Below are 24,382 nucleotides of genomic sequence, written 5' to 3' on the forward strand. Positions count from 1 at the left end.
AGCAAAGTAAGAACACAATAATAACCTATTTTCCCTTCAACTCAAGCACAAATCTTCAGGAGAAGCATGATCATATACTTCTCACTACTCTCTACACTCTTTTCAGTCACTCAAACTCTAAGACTCCTAAACAGGCTCCAGCATTTGTACTATCTCCCTAAATTTAGACTCATTTTACAGGTGTTAACACCTGAATAGACTCAATTTAATAAATACCTGGTATAAAAGTATCAGTCATCCTAAGCCAGCTCTAGAAGAACCAACTTCCATCACTTACAGCAAGTAGCTCAATTCAATGCTAAAAGTGACATCTTACAGATTGAGAACTACCTCCCAGTTTAGATTCCAAATTTGGATCGTCAAAATAACACTGAAAAGTTACAAGATATATTACCCAAAAAAGTTAACTGTTTCAAATGCAATCTTCTTACTCTTTCAAATCATTTACAAGAATATCTCTGAGGATGTTTCTATCCTGAACTCTGAAACCTAGAAACTGTAGCTGATTTGGGAAACAGCTCTGCTAGCTGTGGTTTAAGTGACAGATCTTAAGCACAGGTTCCACACATTCACAACTGTCAGTGTCCTAAACACCATCACACACGTCCCCTAAGACAGAAGCAGCAGACATGACATGGGCAGGAAGGAGGCAATGGGACCTCAGAAGCAGATGGCAGACTGATGCAGACACAAGCCAAGGAAGGCCAGCCACCAGCCACCAGCCACCAGCCACCAGCCACCAGTCACCAGTCACCAGCCACCAGCCACCAGCCAGCCCAAAAGGTCATGATTCTCCCCCACGGCTTCCCAAGAGAATGCAGCCCTGGTCCTGCAGCTTCCTTGATGAGTTTCGTGGTTGCCATTTCAGACTGCTGAGCTCCAGAGCTATCAGGACACATTTATGTTGCTTTAAGTCAAAGTTCTTACAGCGGCCACAAGAAACTAATATAGGAGTTAAGAAGAACCTTTCAAATTTCCATACAATATATTCACTCTAGAAGTGCCTCCTAAGAGACACTCCAAGTGCATGCATTAGCAGATCTGGGTGCCCTACAGTCTTAAGTGGAAACCAGCACTTCAGGTCCAGCTCATTTGGAATGACTTCTGATCAGAAAGTGAGCCCTGCCAGCTTTACAAAGACATGCACACACTTCCCACCACTGTGCTCAATGAAGGTCCACACTAGTGTGCCCATCTTAAACCAGATCAGTCACAGAGCTCCCACATGTTCCGTTGCAAGCAGCCAATGTGAGAATGGCACACCATTCAGCAGCAGGGAGGCGACCTGTCTCTGGTGAGCACTCCTTACTGCCAATCGCTGCAGGGCTTTCTTTTCCACACTGCTCTTCCCCTGCCTGTGCCTCAGCTTGATAATGAACCCATAGCTCTCTATCCTTCATGTCACAAAGGGTTAGCAGCAATCCTGTCTTTGTCAAAACCAAACCAAACCTAATGTACTGACAAGGCAGGGAGCCCAGTGAGGCTTAGAAAGCTGTCCCACCAAGAAAAGCCATTTATTTTAAATACCTACAAATAATCCAGATTTGGTGCCACAATTACAAACTGCTGCTTTTGGGTTCTCAAAGTCTGGTGTTGAGAAAGACATCTGTCTCTTCCTGCCCCAGGACTGCTGAGACAAGGCCGGCAAATACCAAGAACCCATCACACAACCTGCATGCCAATCTGAGCTCTCTTGCCCTCCCACAGGAAGCAAGGTGCAGCCTTCACTTCTGCAAGTTTCCCACCATTTTTCTTGCTGCTGGGTTCTGGTTACTGCTCCACAGCACAGCAAAGGGCTCTCACACTTCCTGACAAACTGTTTCCTGCTGTCTCTAGCTAGACTCTTGACACAAAGACTACCTCACATGATCTGATTACAGGAGAGAGCAATTCTTAACACGGTATCATGATTTCTAAGTCCCCTGAAGTACAGTGCAGCTTCCTTACACACAGGGGACATCTACTCAACTTAGCCTTGACAAAGCCCAAAGCCCAGCCTCTTCCATGCACACTACATTCACGGAGTACTGAACTCAGGGCATTGAGCTGTCACCTACTATCCTTCCTACCAACTATGAAAAATCAAAACTATCTATTTGTTGATTTGTTTTCATGAGCAGTTAAACTGAATGGTTAACATTTTTTTGAGTCCTGCTCAAGTATGCAAAAATCTAGAAGCCTAGATTCCCACCTATACCTCCCAGTTTATTTCTGACAGTAAATAAACTTACTTTCTCAGAAACTCATCCTAACACCAGGCAGACACTCAATTTCACAATGCTATCTAAAGCTTTTATGCTATTTTTCAGTTTATAAAACAACTTCAAATACAACCCGTTTTCATCCTCTCTCAGGCTATGAGGTAAAGAAGCACTTTCCTATGAGGCACATGACACACCAACTTTCTAAGGAAGTGGTTCCCACACTACTGACAGCTCCATTGGAATCACCCTGAGGGGCTTGTTAAAAATTCAGATTCTGAGACAGAACCATCACAGTCTCCTGAGGGCATAGCCTGTGCCTACTTGCTCAACAAGATCCCTAGGCAATCCTGACACAAGGCCAAAGTGGGAATTTATGACAAGAGCCCAGAGTCCCAGAGCCTGGGTGATGCTCAGGAAGGTTTTCTAGGCTGGCTCCCGGGAGGAGGACCTCCACTGCAGAGAGACTAAATGTGTACCGAAGTACAAACAAGGTTGCAACTCTTCCTGAGGCAAACAGAATCAGGTTTGGTTGAGTTGCATACTTCTAATTAACTTCACACATCTTTCATTATATTATCCTTAGCATTTTCTACCCACTTCTTGCTCAAATAATTTACTTTGTGTAAAATACATGACTAAGGTGGCCTGGAGAGGAGGCTCAACCGTTGAGAGCACTTGTTTCTCTTGCAGGAGACAGGTTCAAAGTCCCAGAACCCACATAACAGCTTACAATCATCCATAATTCCAGTTCCAGACAAGGTATCTCTGTATCCTTGGCTGTCCTGGAACTCTGTAGACCAGGCTGGCCTTGAACTCAGAAATACACCTGCCTTTGCCTCCCAAGTGCTGGAATTACAGGCATGCGCCACCACCGCCCAGCCTTCTTCTGACTTCTACAGGCATCAGACAGACGATGGACAGACAGACAGACAGACAGACACACAAACAAACACAAACAAACCACTAATACACATAAAATAAACGTTTTTAAAAAAAGCCTCACTCTCACAAAATATTCTAAAAAATACAGAGATACTGGTTGAGTAGTTTGACTTCTGTGGCCAAACACTTTCCTGCTAAGTTTTCCATCCTCTATGCATATGCTATGACTGAAGGACTTTGAGGTTAGGTGAGGACTTTCGGCAGCAGGATGATGAAGGGGCTTTAAAGGGAGGAGTATAGGGGGTTAGGGCATGGGGGAAGGTGTCCAGGCGGGCCCTTGCCTGGGCACCTCTGCCCCTGAGGGACCACACACACACAGACATGGTATAGAATAGAGTTTATTCAGACATGGTATAGAATAGAGTTTATTCAGAATAGGGGATGGGAGTTAGTGGGAGGGAGGGAGAAAGAGGGGGGGGGGGAGGCCGGCCATGACCACGTGGAGGGGGGGGGGGGAAGAGCCCCAGGGGCAGAGAGGTGAGAGAGTATGGGAGAACAGAGAGCAAAGAGAGAGAGGAGGAGCAAGTAGCCCCTCTTATAGTGGGCCAGATCTCTGGGGCGGGGCATACCTGGCTATTGCCAGGTAGGTGTGGGGTGGAGCTTAGACAAAACCCCAACAATGACCATCTATCTTTAATTCCCACACAGACAGTGAAAAGTGCCATCTAAAGCCTCAGGACAGAGTGGACCTCTGCTTTCCTATTCAGGGCACCTTCACAAGGTTGAGATGAGAGCAAACTAAACAGAAAATGAGTGAACTACCCCAGCAGCCCTTAGGACTAGTGCCTGCTGCCTTCAGTGTCTGTCAGTGTGTGGCCATTGGCCCTATACATTACCATTGAGATGCCAAGTGCTACTAACTCCCTTCACAAGGACACCTCTACAGTTTCTGGATGCCAAAAACTGATCAGAAGATTATAAACCAGATGTTTCTACACAAAAATACTGACAGACCAAGAAGACTTAAAAGCACAGTAAGAAGCAAGAACTATCAGGCACTGCTCTTAAATGTCTGTTCCTTCCCTCTGCCTTCACTGTTATGCTATTAACTAGTTTCTGAAATTATAGACATTTTTGGCGGTTTTCTTATAGAAGATAGCAGGTTAAAAAAAAAACCAGGCCGGGTGGTGGTGGCACACACCAGTAATCCCAGCACTCTGGGAGGCAGAGGCAGGCGGATTTCTAAGTTCAAGGCCAGCCTGGTCTACAGAGTGAGTTCCAGGACAGCCAGGGCTATACAGAGAAACCCTGTCTCGAAAAAACCAAATCCAAAAACCAAAAAATAAAAAAAATCAGTCTTCTGCTAGGCAATGCAATGCTGGTCTAATCTCAGCATATAGGAGGCAGAGGCAGGTAGGTGGGTTGTTTGAGGCCAGCCTGGTCTACAGACTGAGTTCCAGAACAGCCAAGACTACATAGAGAAACCATCTTGGGGATAAAAAGTACTCTCGTACTTCTGCCATGCCTATCCACCAGTACCCACCAACTCCTAGGGACCAGTTCTATTTGTATCCAGCTCAAAGCCACAGAAATAAGCCAACATGGCAGATGTCAATAGCCATCCCACTCCTTGGGACTGTCTTCCACCCTTTCCTCCACCAACCTGTACTATAAAGAAGCAGACATGGAACTGGCTTACTCCCTGGAAGAGACAGCCATGGCTGAAGGACAGCCTGGAGACAAATGTGTCTCTGAGAAGAATCTTTCAAGTCTTCCATCAAGTAGCCAGTGGCTTGACTCATGGTTTAGAAGTTGGACATGTGTACAGTTTGAGTCTCAATTACAGTCAGTCTTAGACTGTCTAGCCCTTCTTTTCCCTATACAAAACACAGCCACAGGGTTACTGTGGAACTATCTGAAGTGTTTCATGGATTATAACATGATCCAAGAGGTGATTTACTTGACCAACTACACAGCCTGGCTTTTATCCCATAATGTGGCACTGTGACATGCAAGATGGAACTGAGAGGCCACTAAAGTACTCATCACCCCTTCTGCCCAGTCCTATGTGCTTCTCAATCCTATCAAGTATATCATTTAATTGATTTTGAGAATGACATCATTATATAGTGTTCTCAATGCACTTATAGCTAAAAGCTGATACAATTGTATCATTATATGATGAGACCCTGATTGACACAACTGCCACCTTTTGTTAAGGCAGAGAATGTCCCCTGGCTCAAGTCAACACCACTGCAGTGTCCCACACCTTGCAGAGTCCCAGCCCTGAGACTGCCTGACCCAACACTAGAGAAGACGGGAAGTGCTGTGCTTCCAGGAAAGCTCCAACATGGCCTGGCAGCTCTGTCCAACCTCTGGAAAGCAGTCATTCCATAAGAAGCCAACTATCCCAATCTATGAGAAAGCCGAAGACAGGGAGAGCAAAGGCAATGTGGAAGTCGATGACAGACACCACACAAGTAAAGAAAGGCTGAGTCAACTTGGACTGCACAGTGAAAGCAGACACTATTTGGAATAGAAATTATCCTGTCTAGACCTGAACACGCCGCAGACAAGCAGTGTTGTTGCTATATGCCACTGCAACCATGTATAGGAACTCAGCATTTCCTGTACGTACTAACAAATATGAGGAAGATTGCAATGAACCCGTTTGTAAATGAGTAATATTCTCCCTCCTCTGAATGTCTTTCTGAATTGAAAAACAGGCTATGGATCCCACCTTCTCACGCTATCTTCAGCATGTCAACAGATACTCACTTGTACCAAACAGTTTTGTTTTTTGGTTTTTTTTGTTGTTTTTTTTTTTTGGATTTGGTTTTTTTCGAGACAGGGTTTCTCTGTGAAGCCCTGGCTGTCCTGGAACTCACTCTGTAGACCAGGCTGGCCTCGAACTCAGAAATCCGCCTGCCTCTGCCTCCCAGAGTGCTGGGATTACAGGCGTGTGGGTTTGTTTGTTTTTTAACATTAAAAGAAACAGACGGGGCTGGTTGGAAAGTGCTAAGGTGTTTGGGTTTGAATAACCTGCCTGCCCTGCCATTTGAGGCTGAGGCAGGCAAACATTCTAGGAAAGAGAGCAAGCCTTCACCATGTACAGACTCTGCTGGTGACTGGATTCTTGACCTCTGATTCAATGACCATGCAACACGCAGTGTTCATACCTCACCTAGTCTGGGTAAGTCCTGTCAGAGCAGCACAAACAGACTGAGAAAGGTCCTAAACACCACCAGCAACTTCATAAATATGTGTAATAAAATGAGAACAAAGATAGAAACTAGAGAAAACAGCAGGAAAGGAATGTGTTTCCCTCCTGCCAAGTCACGAAAAATGAAAGATGACATCTAAATGAGTAACTGAGGCTAGCTTCCCTCACACCCACCCCATCAAGGCTGAAATATAAGCATTTTAATGCTGGCTCCAAAGGAATATGATTTTCTGCTTTACTCCCAACCCGAGCCAGCTAAATGTAAGTCTACACGAGGCACAGGGACACTTGGTAAGTCCAACCTTCACAGCAGCAGCTATGCAACCTTGGAGGCTTGCTCGACAGCACTTATGAAAGATGAGTGAGTGCTGACTGAGCTGAGCTGCGATTAAATGAGATAATACAACATTTGGAAATGATAACAACACAGAGTTTGAGTAGCACTGTATTAGACAATGTAGTGTTGTTTGTTTCATGCAATAAGCATCTGCGGCATGCCAGCTCTATGCTCCATAGACAATCTAAAAGCACAGACAACATGCTCAAGGGAAAGCTAAGACTAAAGGAACAGAAAAGACTAGCACACGAGAAAATTAAACTAGTCAGAATAGCTATGGAATAAAAACAATAAGGCAGGAAAACAAAAAATAACCTAGAAAGACAAGTTAGAATCAGTTACAAACAGAATCTGAATATTTTAAAAATAAAAGTGCTTTTCATTCCAGTCAGTAAGAGCCATGAAACCTACAGACTGCAGGAAATGAGGATGCAGCCCACACTCTAGGGCTAGGGACATGAGGGGACAACAATGCAGAACAAAACAAGCACTGAGCCCCGCCCACGACAGAGTCGGTCACAAGTAAACCTCACTAAGGGACTTTTTTTTTTTAAATACTTCACAAAGAAGACAGTGACCACAGACAAGAGGATGAAAAGGCCTGCCAGTGTATGTTAAGTCGCTGACATCTTATCTTAGAGGGACTGACTGCTCTAAACCCAGAATATCATACAGCAGCAATAAGTATTCTCTCAAAGAAATGATGCATTAACATAGTCTTACAATCAATCAGCCAATATTTAGGGAATCAGAATTCCAAACACCAGTACATTAGGCCTTGAAAGCATGGATCACAACTTGGTCTAATAAAAGATGGAACCATAAAACTGTGACATTTTTAAGAACTGAAAAAGAAGACAGGACCAACAAACACATCTACAAACTCAGTCAGGAGACTGAGTATGAAGCAACAACAAGGAAATCTGGGTGTAGAGAGGGAAGCCATCACCAGCAAGGAGCCAGGAACACTCAACAGTACACCGAGACCTAAAGAGGCCCTCGAGTTAACCTGCAGCCACGTCTTCACAAGGTTGCAAGACGGGAGTCATGGATGGATGCAGGGCTAGGACTCAAAGCCAGCCTGAAGGCCAGAAGCCCCTCTCCACACAGCTGTGAGACTGCACTGGCTCCATCACCCGCAGTGCTCACCCCACCTGCTCTCTTTCTCCTTGAACATGAACAGGGTCAGGGGCTTGATTTTATCTAAGAAAATACAGCAAAAGTAACATCGATGTCATTTCCAAGGTTTTAAGATATGACTGTCAACTGCCAGTAATAACTGTTCCTACTCTGGTCTTGATAGAGTAAATAGCTAAGTTGGAAAGAACTATGTGGTAGGATTTTAAGACAGACACTTGTCAAATAGTAAAAGGAAAACTAAAGCTGCCAGTCTTCACACTGCTAGCAACAGTGTACTTTATGAGAGGTCTCCCCATCAAATCTAGCACACCTTTTAAGACCCTACAACAGAGGACTCAACTAAAATGCACCCAGGAACTTGACTCAAAAGCTGAGGTAATGACTCCCCATTTTACCCTAACCCTGCTAACTCTGTGAGGGTACTGTTACACAGCAAGAGAAAACTATTGTTTGTTGCATATTAAGGTTGATTCCTTCTGCCATCCTTGCTGCTATTGGGAGGTTTATTTTCAACTACTCTGCAAAACAAGAAAACCAACTAACTTCAGGTTGTAGCCACAATTACTTTTTTTTAAAACCAGGTTTTCACATTGTAGCCCTGGCTGTCCTCGAACTCCCTACCAACCAAAGGATAGTCTTATTTAGCATAGGCTAGTATAGGTTTAGCTAGGAACTAACTCTGGCTTTCACAAGCCTGAAAGTAAGTTACTAATATAAAACCTACACAGGTGGGGGGGGGGGGGGGCCACACCTGTAATCCCAGCACTCTGGGAGGCAGAGGCAGGAGGATTTCTGAGTTCGAGGCCAGCCTGGTCTACAGAGGGAGTTCCAGGACAGCCAGGGCTATACAGAGAAACCCTGTGTCGAAAAAACTAAACCCCCCCCCCAAAAAAAAACAAAACAAAAAACTGCACAGGTGTATAGCCAGGTACAAAGATACAGTCAGACTGACCAAATTCAAACCGCAGATCCTGTTTAATGAAGAAAACACAAGACTCAACACCTATCCCTTGTCCTGACACTAATAAAAACAGAATCTCTCACTGCTGCCTCTGGGATAGATACACTGTCACTAAACACAACTCTACAATGTGCCTGACTCACAAGGCAGCCAGCACTGGCTGGATGGGGGCCCCAGTGACCCAAGTGCAACAAGATGGGGACAAGTGACTCAAGCAGTGCAGGGCCCTGCTTCCCAGCAGGACCATTCAGAGAAAAGTCCCTGAACTCTCCTGGATGCTGAGAGGATCCGATGAACTGGCCACAGGGCTCTAGGTCTGACCACTAAGCTTCCCTGTTCCTTTGGTAAACTGGCTACAGGCTGGCTGCCCTCCCTCAAAATGCTGAACTGGGCTTTTTACCTGGTTGTAGTAGGTGGACCCAGTATGAGCAATGTGAAACAAGTTTAACTCTCTGTATCCCTATTTGTTTAACTTATAAACTACAAATAATGAGCTACACTGTAGGGCTGCTGAACAGGATACAATAATTAATAATAAATACCTGTCCAATGGCTTGCCTAATGCAGTGTATTGACTAATAGTGGTTACTGCTACTCCTAAATAGTGGAAACTCGGTTTACATGAGCCCTTCTTGAAAAAGGCAAAACTATGTGACAGATGAAAGTGTAAAGGCAGCCTGTGGTCCCCGAGAGACTGAGGAGAAGGACCCTAAGGTCAAGGCCAGCCCCAAGAAGCCAGCAAGGGGCCAGGCACGGGGAGGAGGGACATCAACAAGTTACCAAATGCTTGCTTTCCCAAATACTAACTACAGAAGCTTGTCACGAAGAAAAGTCATGAAACTGCAATGAGAATAAAAACCTGTTTAAGCCCAGCAGTGGTGGCGCACACCTTTAATCCTGGCGCTTGGGAGGCAGAAGCAGGTGGATTTCTGAGTTCAAGGACAGGCTGGTCTTCAGAGTGAGTTCCAGGACAGCTAGGAGTACACAGAGAAACATTGTAGGGGTTGGGGAGAGGAACCTGTTGAAATGTTGCAGAGAACTGTTGCAGGCAGCAGTGATGGTGCACAGCTTTAAACCCAGGCATACAGTACTTGGGAGGCAGAGACAGGTAGATCTATCTATCTCTCCGAGTTTGAGGGTAGCATGGTCTACAGAGCTAGTTCCAGAACAGACAAAACTACACAAAGAAATCTTGTCTGGAAAAAAAAAAAAAACATAAAAGAAATTGTTGCACTTGGCAAGACTCACTTTTGGAAAAACCTCTTCATGCAGTAAACCTTGCCTCACTCTTGTTTGTCACCCAAACAACGAAAGTGGAAATCCTAGCCACAAGGCATCCAGACTCCTCTCTTCATTGTTGTCCCTTTCCAAAGCTAGACTTCTCTTAGATGTGCATGAAACCTCCTACAAAGCTGCATCTAAATTCTAGCTCAAGGAATGTCACTCTGTTGGCTAGGAGTTAGGAATAAAGACTTCGCCATCCAAGTCGACTGATTCCTCTCAGACCTTAAGCTGCCCTAGCAGGACAGGCATGAGTGTGCCTCTGGAGGCTGAGGCAGGTGTGCAGTCCAACACCAGCCGGGCCAGTCTTAGTCGATAAAAGCACTCCAAATATCCACTAAGAGTTGTATGGACTCCAACTAACTGCTAAAATGGGATATTCCTTTAATACAGAAGGTTCCATCTTTCCATTTCCCATATTCAGTTGTGTGTCCCAACAAAAAGTAAGCATTTATCTACAAATAAGTAATTTTCTTCCTGTAGCTTAAAGCTCTCTAATATTTTTTGTGGCTTTTGGGTTTTGCTTGTTTTAGTTTGATTTTGGTTTTTTGAGACAGGGCTTCTCTATGTAGCCCTGGCTGTCCTGGAACTCACTATGTGGACCAGACTGGCCTCGAACTCAGGAGATAGGCCTGCCTCTATCTCTGTGTCTGCTGGGATTAAAGCGTGGGCCACCACTGCCCACGCTTCTGTCTTAAGGAGGGTCTCACCCTGCAGCCCAGAACTCACTATGAAGCTCCAATTCACTACAGTCTTGCCTCAAAACTGGTCTACGTATGCCGACAAATCCAGACTCCAGTTTTATCCATCTCTCCCAAACTTCGCCTCTGCCTTTTTCTAGTTTCCAATTCCCTGCCCCGCTCTTTATTCCATATGCAAATGTCCTTGGGACTAACTAAAGAAAAAAGTTAAGATGTATTTGATCTGTTCAACAAACATTTATTTCAGGCTTAAACTGTACTAGGTGCTGGAAAGCATATGATTGCAAAATACTAATGATAAAAAAAAAAACCTCAGCTGATTTCTATAGAGGATTAATCAAATAGACACTAAAAAAGTGACTAATTTTTTAAAAGTATTATGAACAAAGAACACACATGTAATTTTATATACTAAGAGTAACTTGGGGGTGGGAGCTTCCCCAACAAAAGGATTTTCTCAGCTAAAACTGAATGAGGAAACAAGTTACTAAACAGAGTATAACCCCAGACCAAGACAGCAGTGTAGAAATGGGTCACTTATGTGATGCAGAAAGAACTGAGTCAGTCACCTGGGACAGGGACACTTCGGTGAGGACACAGGTTCTATGACTCCTTTTGCCTTTACCTTATAAGTCACACACTCATAAGGAAGGCTTTGGTTTTGGGTTGACCTTTGGGGGAGGGGGTCTGTTTTTGCTCTGGGAGGAGTTTATGTTTTCTTCCTGCTTGATGCCCAGCACCTACTTGAATGCCAACATCGTAGGTGTGCAAGCACTGGGCTCTGAGTTTGACCTTAGCACACATGCAAAAAATAAAATTAAATTAAATTAAATTAAATAAATAAAAAACCAAAGTACGTGCGGTGGGTGGCACACCCATAAGCCAGAGTTGCAGGGGCAGAGGTAGGCAGAATCAGCACTCATGGGCCAGCCACTTTAACCTCATCAGTGAACTCTGCGTGAAGAGTCTCAAAAGAGAAGGTAGGTAGATCCTGAGGAAAGTTTCCAAAGGCTTCCACAACTGAGTACCACAACCTCTGGCCAGAAGTTTTCCTTTGTTTTTTTAATGACAGAGAAGTGCTGCTTCTCAGGACAACCAAATCCCTCTCCCCCTGCTGAGATCCTCTCCTACTTGAAATCCCCTTCTGTTCCCTAACCTTCGTCTATTTTACACTTATTCAGCAAACAGGCCTTTTCCAAACTGTCTGCCCTGAAACCTAAGCCTTCCTTTTCTTTCTCCTCTCAGTACCTAACTGCGCTCCTGCCGAGCAACTGCTGCTTGGCTCCAAGGGGAGCTCACCTAGACTCACCCCCAGCTGGTTCAACTGTGCTATAGGATTACTCTCAGAGAATGTACAAAGTTAGAGTGAGATCCTATTCTTTTTTTTCTTTCTTTTTCTCTTTTTTTTCTTTTTTCTTTTCTTTTTCTTTCTTTCTTTGTTTTTTTTTTTTTTGTTTTTGTTTTTTGTTTTTTTTTTTTTGGTTTTTCGAGACAGGGTTTCTCTGTGTAGCCCTGGCTGTCCTAGAACTCACTCTGTAGACCAGGCTGGCCTTGAACGTCAGATCCTATGTCCCTTTAAGTGAGGAATTAATTTATGGCTACTGTAGAGGGTATCCTTAACCCTATTCTAACTATAAAGCATTTCCCCACCAGAATACTCCACAGTAGCCAAGCCAACAGCAGCCATGTGAGGATTGATCTCCAGCTCCACCTACAAGGTTGGAGCTCTTTGGTGCTAGTAGACAAACAGTTCTAACCAGCACGGCGCTGCAGACCTAACCCCAGTACTCAAAACGCAGACGCAGAGGCAGAGGCAGGCAACTCAGTGAGCTTAAGGTCAGCCTCGTGCGCTCACATACATGAGCCGTGTGTGTGCGTGTTTCTGTGTGCGCTCGCATGTACATATGAGAGAAAGAGTGTGTGTGTGTATAGTGAGATCCTGCCTAATCAATCAATAGTTCTATCAGCACTTCAGTCCTCTAATTAAGACACAAATCAATACAGCATGAGATCTCCATGAGAACACTAAACCTGGCATGACTGTGCTCACACACTCTGTCACTCTGCATCTCCGACTGTAAAGTAAGAAACAACTTTTCCTTTCCAGAGTCAGTTTCAATGGGTAGCAGTAGTGCATGCCTTTAGTCCCAGCACTTGGCAAGCAGAGGCAGGAGGATCTCTGTGAGTTCCAGTCTGAGTTCCAGAACAGCCAAAGCTACACAGAGAGAAGCCCTGTCTTGGAAACCCCAAAAAGGTCACAGATTGAAAATCTTTTTTCCCATTGCCCCACTTCCTTTCTCATCCTTAGCAGTGCTGCAAACTGTTCCCACCCACCATCATGGAAGACACAAAGTACTCTACTAATTCCATCTTTGGTTCCTTCCGGTAGGAAGGAGTCTCAGCTGTCACACCAAAACCACTGCACTGCTGTGAATTATGCACACTCCAGTAGCCTGGTTTAATCCTCTGCTCTCCACCTCCAGAACCTCAGCCACATTGCTCTGTGGGTCTAGAAATGTATTTGCTATCTCTAGAAACGTTAGTGAGATCACCCCTGGCAGCTGTCTCCCACCTTGTCTGTCCTTCGCAGCCTTGCACACTGTGCTCCTTACTGCACCTGCACGGCGCCCAGACGCCCTCCTTAGTCCCACTCTTGCTTCCTCCATCACTGCTGTCCGGCTTCCCCTGCCTCTCCTCTCCAAAGCCAGAACCACATCTGAGCAAGGGAACCCGGCCTACTACACAGAGCCTCGCTCAAGTCCGCGCCCACCAGTTCTCGCACTCTCCACACAGCCATACCTCTCAGGTCACAGGTTTGCCTGTGCTCACTTTCCTTGAATATACCTCTAAGTCATCCCTGCACCCAGCTTTCCTTGAACACATCTCTGGAAAGCAGTCAGATACCCCTCCCCTTTACAATCAACAGAGACCACCACTCACACCTCACACAGAGGACATGCAGATGTTTTCTTAACTGAGAAGACCCTATAGACTCTTACAACTTTTCAAAGCATCAATTATTCAACAGAAAAAAGTTACACCAGAAAATAATCAACTCTACCTTCAACCATGTATCTAACAAAGAATGAATATTTTGTTATTTAAAACATAGGCCTTAAACCAGGATGGGGTGGGTCCTTGTCTGTAATCTTAGCACTCAGGAGGCTGGGGCAGCGTAATCTCAGGTGGGCTGGAACCATAATGTTATTGGGGTTGGAGGTACAATTCAAGATGTTCAAATTCAGCCTTCAGTCATAATTAAACAAGTAAATCCAAACAAAATGTCAAATATTTAAAACTTTAAAATATCTGCCCTCATAAGAACTGGAGAAACACAAAAGCCAGGCATGGCAGCCCAGCCCTCCAGGAGTCTTTAATCCCAGCCCTCGGAGGCAGAGCCCTCCCATGAGTCTTTAATCCCAGCCCTTGGAGGCAGAAGCAGGCAGGTTTGAAGCCAGCCTGGTCTACAGAATGAGTTCCAGGACAGCCAGAGCCAAGGGCTGTTACACAGAGAAACCCTGCCTCTAATTAATTAATTAATTAATTAATTTTTCAAAAAAGGAAAATGCACTCTTCAGACACTTATTGTAAACACATAAACTGATACTGTATTTTAGAAGACAATTTGGCAATATGCATTCAAAAACGTGCTTCTAGCTGGTACAGTTTTCCTTATAAATAGGTATCCTACAGCAGATGGTCAGAGCACAAGTTTATACAGCAGTTAGTGTCCATAAGAGCAGCACTGTTTAAAACAGTTCAGTATACGAACAATTTTAATATCCCTTCATGAGAACTAAATAAGCCAAAGGATATGTAGAAAATGAAATAGTTCCCAAGCAAAATGAAAGCAAAAACAAACAAAAATAAGAGAACAAAACCTGACAAGGGCTTGGACTGCAGCTCATTGGTAGTGTACTTGCCTGTGACCCATAAATTCCCAGATTTAACCCTAGTATGGCATCAAGTAGACATGGAGACACACACACACACACACACACCCATAGTAACACTCCAGGGGCTGAGGCAGGAAGATAAGGTAGCCTGGGCTACATGAGGTCCCATCATGCTCCCCAGAGAAACCCAGTTCAGTTCGTAACTGCCCACAAGCTCTAAGGGATCCAACACACTCTTCTGGCCACCAAGGCACTGACACAAATGTGGCATCCACTCATACAGACACACAAATATCCTTTAATATTTTAAAGAAGGTGGCACACATGTTAATCCTAACACCTCAAGGCAGAGGTCAGCAGGTCTCTGTGAGTTCAAGGCCAGACTGGTCTATACAGCAAGTTCCAGGCAGCCAGACACACACAGCAAGGCCTTTTCATCAAAACAACTTAGAAAACAAAGAAAGAAAACCATATACATGGGAGTCAGGTATGGTAGCTCAGTCCTGTAACACCAGCTCCTGAGAGAATGCAGAAGGATTGCTGTGAGTTTGAAGCGAGTGTGAGCTGCATAATGAATTCCTGACCAGTGAGGGCTAGAGAGCCTGTCACCAAAATAAATAAATAAAAAGCCAGGCCAGGGGCTGGAGAGATACCTCAGTGGTTAAGAGCACTGACTGCTCTTCCAGAGGTCCTGAGTTCAAATCCCACCAACCACATGGTGGCTCACAACCATCTGTAATGGGCTCTGATGCCCTCTTCTGGAGTGTTTGAAGATAGCTACAGTGTACTCATAAAACAAATAATCTTTAAAAAAAAAAAGCCAAGCCAGGTGATATAGGCCTATAACCCCAGCTACTGCAGAGGATGAAGCAGGAAGATCTGCGCTCAAGGCCTTCCTGGAACACAGAGTAAAGCCACGGCTAGTAACAAGACATTAGTAAGTCCCAGCCTCTGAGTAAGAGAAAGAGCTGGGCAATATAGCTCAGTAGATAGTAGATTGGGGTTCAGGGTGCAGTCACACTCAAGCACATGTACAATACACACATACACACACAGAGAGAGACACAGACACACACTCAGGGGTGGGGGGGACAGACTATCAGTTCATAAGTATGAAGTTTAAGTCAAAAAGCTGTTATGTTTAGTATATCTTTGATTCTTAAATGCACAGACACTGCATACATACACAGATATATACAACTATAAACCTTAAAAACAAGACTAGGGCCCTGAGCCTGAGTCCCCAGTAGGAGGGTCGTCCAGTGCACAGCACAGCACAGCACAGCACAGTGCATATTAAACATAATGCAGATATAACTGTGCATGAACACACAGACACACACATCTGGGTGAAAACCTGTAGTAAAGAACCTATGGGCCCATGAGCATGGGGGTGACACCATTCCACAGCAGTTCACTCTTTACATCTGCGTGTATATCCCTTGCTCATCTTTAAAGACTAGAATTGTCGGGCGGTGGTGGCGCACGCCTGTAATCCCAGCACTTGGGAGGCAGAGGCAGGCAGATTTCTGAGTTGGAGGCCAGCCTGGTCTACAGAGTGAGTTCCAGGACAGCCAAGGCTATACAGAGAAACCCTGTCTCGAAAAACCAAAAAATAAAAAAATGAAGACTAGAATTGCCTGTGTGATCAGAACAAAATCATTAGATGCTTGCTATGTTGTAAGATAGAAACCCTCCATGCTGGAAAGAAACTAAGGAGACAGGGAACTCTGTCTGGTACATAACCCCAGAAGGTCCTACATGGGATGAACCCCAAGAGTGTTACCACACTCCAGCAACTAGAAGGCACCAACCTTAACCACAGAGAAGCCTCTCCTAACCCTACCCACAACAGTCCCACCAAGTGAAGCTGTCAGACACCATGTTTGAGACAGACACACTCCTCCTTCCATCTCGACAGCCTCCTGTTGGTGCGGGTGCTGACCTGAGTCCTACGACAGCCAGCTGAATGACAAAAATAGCGTGAGCCTGATCAGAGTCTGGGAAGAGTGTTCTTGGAGCCTATTTCCATTTTAGAGAAGTGAGTTGAGAGAGACCCAACAAGTGGAACGAACTATAATCAACCAGATAAGAAGCAAAGTAATACTTTAGGGACACAAGCTTTGTGTCCATCTAATCACGCCAAGGTCTCACCAACCCATCTACCCCAGCGCCACCCACCAGAGCCCTGCTACTAAACATACCTTAGAAAAACTTCAATTCTTACCTTTAAATATTCCTCTGACTAACGTGGACTATTTTTCTGTGTGGCTAAAAGAAAGTTAATCATACCAAGCTTTCCCTAGGAATGAGCTCCTTGCATGAAGAACCCTGTGTCTGAGACTAACATCTACCCTGTAAATGCGGATGCACCATAAGCCCTTGGTCCACTATTCCATCTACAAAGAAGAGTCCCAGAAGAGTCCCAGCTAGCGCAGCCCATTCTAATGCAGTTCAGACGCCCGGTTTCTCTGCACTCCTCCTCTGTAAGACGAGATGAATCAAGTCCCTCAGAGCTTTTCTCAGATGTCTGTGCTGCAACAAGATGACCTGGAGTCCTTATACACAAAGCTCATTCCAGAGGTCATCCAAAACTATACAAAAATGTCTGAGCTCGGGAATCCTAAAAACCTGACAAGTTCTCCAGAAGAGAGCAGGTTCGGTGTCCCTCAAACCGGGTCCCACTAGATCTCCTAACCACTAAAAAGAAGACTAGGTCTTCCCCTTCCCTCACAGACATGACTCCAGGGAGGAGGCATCAGGTAATGACTGTCTCCTAAGTCACTAGGAGCACCTTCACTGCACTAGTAACTTTCAGACCACTGTTGCTCTAACGGTCAGTGTTAGTCCTGTACTCAGTGTTGGTCTAGCACTACCCGCTGCCACACATACAGTGTGGCCCAGAGCAGACTACTACTAAGAAGAAATCCAAAAGTTTACATTTTACTATTTAGATAATATAATCACAACTATAAAAAATTGTTTCAGGACTGGAGATATATATTACAGATCCAACAATGTATCTTGAGCAATCTGAGTTTTCAAACTATAGCACAAAAGCTTAATGACCAATACTGAATAGTGACTGTTCAATAAACTGCCGTATTTCCGGAGATTTTTTCCAAAACATTTAGAAGTGAACAAGCAATGTTTAATTTTCCTTCATTCCACCTGTCTATAGAAGCAAATTTTCAGCCAAATAAATAGCCACTCTCCCAAAGAACACAAATCCCAGTCTCCTGTGCAGCTAAGTATGGTCACATGACTAAATCTGACCATTAGCACATGGGTAGGGAAGACCCTGTTATCCAATGAACAAGCTAATGGAGAGGAGGACACAGACATTAAGGAGTAAGTGTATATAAGTCAGTCCTGACTCACTCTACAACCGTCAGCAATAAAGGCTGTGGAGGAAAGGATAAAGGCCTGCCTGGCTCTCTGAGGAGGCTGAGGGAGAGTGCTTGCCTACTGGTAACATCCTAGATTTAACTTTCCGCACAGCTAAGGGAGAAAGGGGGCAGGGAGTAGGGACAGGAAAGGCATCCTGAGCTAGTGATGCAGAAAAGAGTATGTCTGCAAAGGAGACAGGGAAGCAGCAGAGAAGTACCCATTCCACCATCGCACAGGAACATGACAGCTGCCACCTCCTGTCACAGGGGAGCACACCCATGCTAAGCCTGGCTCCTGAAATTACTCCCTACCCGTAGTTGAGGAGCCTAACGCACTCCTCTGAACCAGGTATCTGAAGCTCTGGGAGAAATGCCAATGACAGCGGCCTACCCAGATACACCCAAGACACCTTAGTCATAAATCCCATTAAATATTTCAAAAAAAAAAAAAAATCAACTGATTCTGAAACTTTGTTTTGTTTTTTAAAACGTTAAAAAAAAAAAGAGGAACAAAAAAAGAAAGCTAGGGGTTGTCTGGCGGTAAGGATGTTGTTTAAAGAAGAGTTGATGCCTTCTAAGCACTGGTTTCATACCATGTCAAACCATCACAACAGGCTCCCACAAAGCAAAGCATCTCAATTATAAGATTTCAATTTTGTATGATGAAATGACTCAAGACATGACTTTTACATGACTACTGTGTATCACACACACACATATCCCTTAATCAAAAAGCATTTGTCAAAATTTAGCTTATTAACAATAACATACATAAAAAAATCATCCTTGAAAAAAATAGCATCTATTCAGAACTAATTACCAAGAATCAACCCAAGGTTGCTCCTTGTCAGCACAAATCTGCCTTGGTAGACAGACCCACAGCAGTTTTCATGTCCAACGTTAGGTTTCTCTCCCAACCAACTGTAACTCACTACACAATGCTCAAACAAGAAGTTCTTTTTTTCTTTCTTTCTTTCTTTCTTTCTTCTTTTCTTTTTCTCTTTTTTTTTTTTTGTTTTTTTTGTTTTGTTTTGTTTTGTTTTGTTTTGTTTTTGGCTTTTCAAGACAGGGTTTCTCTGTATAGCCCTGGCTGCCCCAGAACTCACTCTGTAGACCAGGCTGGCCTCAAACTCAGCAATCCACCTGCCTCTGCCTCCCAAGTGCTGGGATGCACCACTAATGCCTTTGAGTTGGGCTCAAAAGAGAATTTCAAAGCCAAAATATAACTTTAAAAAGCAAAGCTGTTTAATACAATGTACTTCCAAGTCAAATTTTGTTTTTATATATCAATATGAAACTAAAAATAACATTTGCCTGCATTAGCTAATGTGAACCTTTATTTTAGTTATGTGAAACCTGCATTTAACTCTCACATACCCAAAAGACTTCACACTCCTGAACATTGTTGACATGAAGCATAATTTCAAAGGGTTCCTTCATTTAGGGACAACTTTAGGTAACTTAAAATAATTTAATAATTTTTTTCTAAGTAATTAAACACCAATTTTTACCCCCATATTCTGTAATCCCAACCTGGGCGAGCATTGGGTTATGAATTACCACAGGCTGTCTTGCCATCAGACGCAGCACAGAAAACAGCACAGAGCCCTGCCTTTAGAAGACATACCACTCCAAGCACTACTACTCTGGTCCTACAGCTGTGACAGGTAAACTATGAAGGTACAGGTGACCCTGTCTGTTATGTCCAAGCAAGAGTTCTGTTCCTAAGAGGAAAGTAGGCAAGTACACATGGAGGAAAATACACTCAACATAAAGAGTGTTAGGGCCAAGTTAATGTTTAGAAATACCACAGAATTATTAAGACTAATAGCTGCCAGTGCTGAGCCAAGTTAACGCCTTCCTGGAAGCTGGTAGTGTTTGCGGGTCTGAGGGCCAAGCTCTTTCCTGAGAGGAGAGGAGAAGCTGCTGGGAAGAGGAACACGGACTGTCAGGTGCAAACAAGAGGAAAATGACAAACATACGTACATCTGATCACAAGTAGCGAGAGATTCACAAATTAAGCCCTCCCTCTATGAATCTTATTATCTATAATGCCCTGCAGTACAAATGGTTCTTGGTCATCCAAAATTCTCTACGAAATTTCTTTCTGGAACAGACATTTGCCAACCAAACACTCTGTAACATCTCTGTGCTATTTAAATTTCTATGCTATTAAAAATGGTTTAAAGTAATACGCAAAGTAAACACACACAGTACTTTTTTCCTTGACAGTTACATAACACCCAAGACAAAGTTCATGCTATGCCTGATACAAGCAACCTTAGCTTCATTCTCAGTCACTGCACTGCACTGAGCTCCTGCGCTCACCACTGTCACTCCCACCTGTGAGTCACAAGCACAGGAATCCAGCCATGAAGAAAACTCAGTGACAGAGCGGAACTCTCAAGGGAGGCTTCTCTAGCCAAGGGTCTTTTTGACTACCCATGTTCTCTTGAAAGTTATTTTTTTCCAACCCCTAGCACACAGCAGTGGCTGAGGTTAAAGGTTTAACAGGCCACACAAAGTGTCTTCAGGAAGCTACACTGGATCAGTCAATTTCCTGTCCTTCCTATTATTAATATCATCCCTTCAACTCCATCCCTTCAGAAGACAGCAGCTTCTTCAACATCCACCAGGCATTGGAAGTGTGTCCTTGCCTTACATGTGCGACAAAGGGGCCGTCCCTCTAGAACAATGTCTGAGCTTATGCCTCTCTGAGGTAAATAGGAACTTTCTGTGGCCATTTTTACTGAGAACTTGGTGTAGATGCTGACAAGAATGTTTTAACACTTTGACAAGGTCTGAAATCTAACTCTATTTGGACAGCACCACATACCACTGCCATGCCAGGGCAGAAACTCCAAGGGCAGGTTCTGTAAGACATGTACCCTGAAAACCCAAATAAACCAAACAAACCTTCCTAACCATTATTCCTCTGAAACCTTGACAAGTGAAATGTGAGCTCCTGTCTCCCACTTATAGTCTATTTAAAAATGCAATTCTTTAAGACAACTAAAGAGAAATTTAACAAAAAGGTAATCCCACTACATTATTAACATTAACATCTCAAATCAATGTACCTAACAGTTATTCTTAACATGCAAAATTCAAAGTGTCAAAAGAGAAATACAAGCATTTAAAGAAGAAAATAACTTTACACCAAACTTTATGACATATCAATATGCACAAAGAACTCTAAACTATAATAGTTAAACGCAAAGAACCAAACGCACCAGTGGTTTCAATACTTCCATCAAAAGCAGACTCCGTTTGCTTTGGGGGGGGGTGACAAGTTTTATTACAAGGGTGAATCTAAACTGTACTTCTGCAAAGCTTAACATAACTTCACCAAACCTGCACCTAAACAGTCTCTAGGTTACGGCCCTGAGTCATCACATAGTACTTAATGCTACCTTAGGAGCCGATGATCGGAGGGCAGGCTAAAGACTGACATCGGCCTCCCAGAGGCCTGGCAGTATGACCTTGGACTAGTCACTGCCCACCTCTAGGCTCAGTCTGCTCATCTGTAAAATGGGTAACATTTCCAACTGCGAGGTTATGCCAGGGAATATATAAAACTGTAGTTTAAAAGGCCTGGCACTAATCTGAGTGTGCAAATAGTTACAAGGAATATTTTCTGGGGATCTGGCAGAACTCAAGAAGCAAATGATGCTGCACCTCGACGACAGGAGTCACATAATCTAGGCCTGGGCAAAGACAAGACAAGTCGTTGGAGTCATTGACTCACGAATTTTGCCATTTTTAACTATTTCGGGGTAGGGAGGGGCCTCTAGCTAAGTGCTGATATTCACCAGCTCTGGGGCCTCTGGAGCCTGAGTGGGTCTGCACCTATAAATAGATGTTGAAGTTTTGTAGCGATACACAGGTCTCTATTTTAATTCCTGTCTCCTCCAGCTGCTATGCAGGTCACCCCGGCCCCTCCGGTGCCCTGCGTGGCCCGCGCTCGCCGCCCGACTTCCGAGCACACCGGGTCCCCAGGCCTGGGCACGGGCCCACTGGGCCTCACAGACGGCAGGCTGCCGACCTTCGCCGGCCCGGCCCGGCCCGGCCGGGCCTTGCGTCCTCGCCTCCCGGCCGCCAGCCCCATTTTCTGAACCCGTGCATTGTCCTTGCCCAGAACCCCGGCGCTCCGCACGCCGGTGGGGACCGAGAGGAGGGACGAGGGAGGAGCTGGGGGCAGAGGATGAGGAGGAAGAGGAGGAGGACAGCCTCCTCCCCTGCGCCCGGGCAGCCAGTGGAGGTCTGGCGCCGGCCCGGCCCGAGGCAGAGGGTCCCACCCGCCGCAACTTTCCTCGGGGACGCGGCCTTCTTCCCCGGGCCCCGGGCCGCCCGCCCGCCCGCCCGCCCGCTCCTAAGATGGCAGGTCCCTCCCTCCCTTCGCTAGAGGCCTGGCGAGCCCGGCTCGCAGGCCCCGGGAAGCCGCGCGCAGGGCCGCGCCGCGCCGGGCGGGGCGGACACTCACCGGGACGATGGCGGGGCGCTCGCGCCGCTCCCTCCGGTGAGTCTCAGCCTCGAGCTCCCGCGCCGCGCTCCCGCCGCGGCCTCCGCAGCCAACGCCGCCCCGGCCGCCTCTCTCCGCCCCCGGCGTCCCGGCTCCGCGCCGCAGCCGCGCTGGCTCAGGGTCCGTCGGGCTGGCGGGGCCGGCGGCGCCCGCGGCCGGGGAGGCGACAGCCCCTCCCGGGCAAATACCGCAGTCCCCGGGCCCCCGAGTGCCGGCGGCGGGGCCCGGCCCGGCCCGGTGCGGAGGGCGGCGGCGGCGGCGAGGCCGGACGCCGCGGCGGCCGCTGCCGGCCGCTTCTTCCCGACGAAGATTTTGTAAATCTCACAAAATGGCGCGCGCTCCGAAGCTGCGCAGCGAGCAGCGCCGGGGCCCGAGCGGCGGCGGCGGCGGCGGCTCCGCCAGGAGAGCCCGGACCGCCCGCCCCCGATCCCGCACAGACACTCGCGCACACTCACCGCGCGCACACTCGCCCTCGCACACGCTCCCTCACACTCACACCGGTCCCGCCCGCTCGCCGGCGGCGGCGGCGGCAGCGGCAGCGGCACCAACAGCAGCAGCAGGAACAGCAGCACAAGCGGCGGCGGCGGTGGCGCCCGCACCCCCGCTCGGGGAGTCCGCTCTCTCAGCCCGACCTGGGCCGCGATCGGCAGCAGCGACGGCAGCAGTCTCCCCGGATCCCCCCGCCGCGGTTGCCGCCGCCACCCCCACCTCACTCCAATGGGGCTTTTTATTATTATTCGGGCGGGAAGCGAAAGGGTTTAAAAAAAAACCAACCAACAAAATGGCGACGGACCGACCCGGTCGCTATAGCAACTGTCAATCAAAACGCAAAACCCCGGCTGACGTGCTGACGTCCTCCGCCCGCCCCCCCGGCCCCAAGCCGGAAGGCGGGGCCTGTTGCTCGGGTAACCGCAGATTCCGTTCCCTCCTTCCCCTCTCTCCTCCGTCCCCCAGCCAACCACCCAACCCCCCTCAGGTCACGTGAAGGATAAATTCGGAGCTCGGGCCCGCTATGAGTGTCAGAGGAGGGCGCGTGATTCGCTCGGGGGAGGGGAGAGGAGGGAAGGGACGGGGGCGAGGCGGTGGCCTGCCGGTGCGCGAGCTAGCGCCTGCCGCCCCGCGGCCGCCTCGCCCCGCCCCCGCGCTCGCTCCCACGCCGACTGCGGCCGGGGCGCGCTCCCGCGCCGCGAGCCCGCAGCCCCGCCCGCTTGGCCCGGGAGGGAAGGGGAGCGGAGAGCAAGCCGCCCATCCCCGCGGCCCAGCGAGGCTACCGTCGCGAGCCCCTGGCCCGACTGGGCCCAAGCAGGCCCAGACGATCGCCGGCGTCCGGCTCACCTCCGGAATTTCGGCCTCGGCTGCAGGCGCGCGGCCGCCACCTTGCTCGGACCGTGCCCGCGCGCGAGCGGCGCAGAAACTTTCCAGGCTGGGCACGCTCCCGGGCGCCGGTTCCCCGGCTTCTCTATCGGAATGCCCAGCCAGCACCAACCCCGGGGCTTTTGGGGAGGTTGGGTTTTTATTTGTTTTTTGGTTCTTGCCTGTCATAAGTCACCTCGGTTTCCCGATTCATAACTTGCCCACTTGGCCTTAACCGTCGAATCTTCACTGGAATTCTGCCTTTCGTTTTCATTTATTCTACTGTCTTCCGCCTGGCTAAATACCGCTGGGTGTCCTCTCAGGCCATTGACACTGAAGTCCCCTGTGATGGCTACTTTGTAATTAGTAGACAGCCACTGGCTAAAATTGTATTTTGTACCTATCCTAAAATAATGGCGTTAGCTAGTAGCTTAAAAGGGTATACATAGATATTTTCCTGTGTATGTATATACACTGTTGCCCACCAAAAGTA

General features: G+C 46.8%; 1 protein-coding gene across 4 annotated transcripts in view; it reads right to left on the reverse strand.

The window, feature by feature from the left end:
• Positions 1 to 24,382, reverse strand: part of Dyrk1a (dual specificity tyrosine phosphorylation regulated kinase 1A) — a 124,234-nt gene that overhangs the window by 96,892 nt on the left and 2,960 nt on the right. The window contains exon 1 of one of the 4 annotated variants that reach the window (XM_052158814.1): positions 22,498 to 22,583. The exons of 2 other annotated variants lie outside the window; for them this stretch is intronic. The gene's annotated coding sequence lies outside the window, so the exon portion shown is untranslated. Of the gene's footprint in view, positions 1 to 22,497; positions 22,584 to 24,382 lie in introns of those variants that run through there. One more of the 4 variants, XM_052158812.1, reaches the window with a different exon arrangement.

The sequence above is a fragment of the Apodemus sylvaticus genome, chromosome 15 (genome assembly GCF_947179515.1).
Source record: "Apodemus sylvaticus chromosome 15, mApoSyl1.1, whole genome shotgun sequence".
Classification (NCBI taxonomy): Eukaryota; Metazoa; Chordata; class Mammalia; order Rodentia; family Muridae; genus Apodemus; species Apodemus sylvaticus.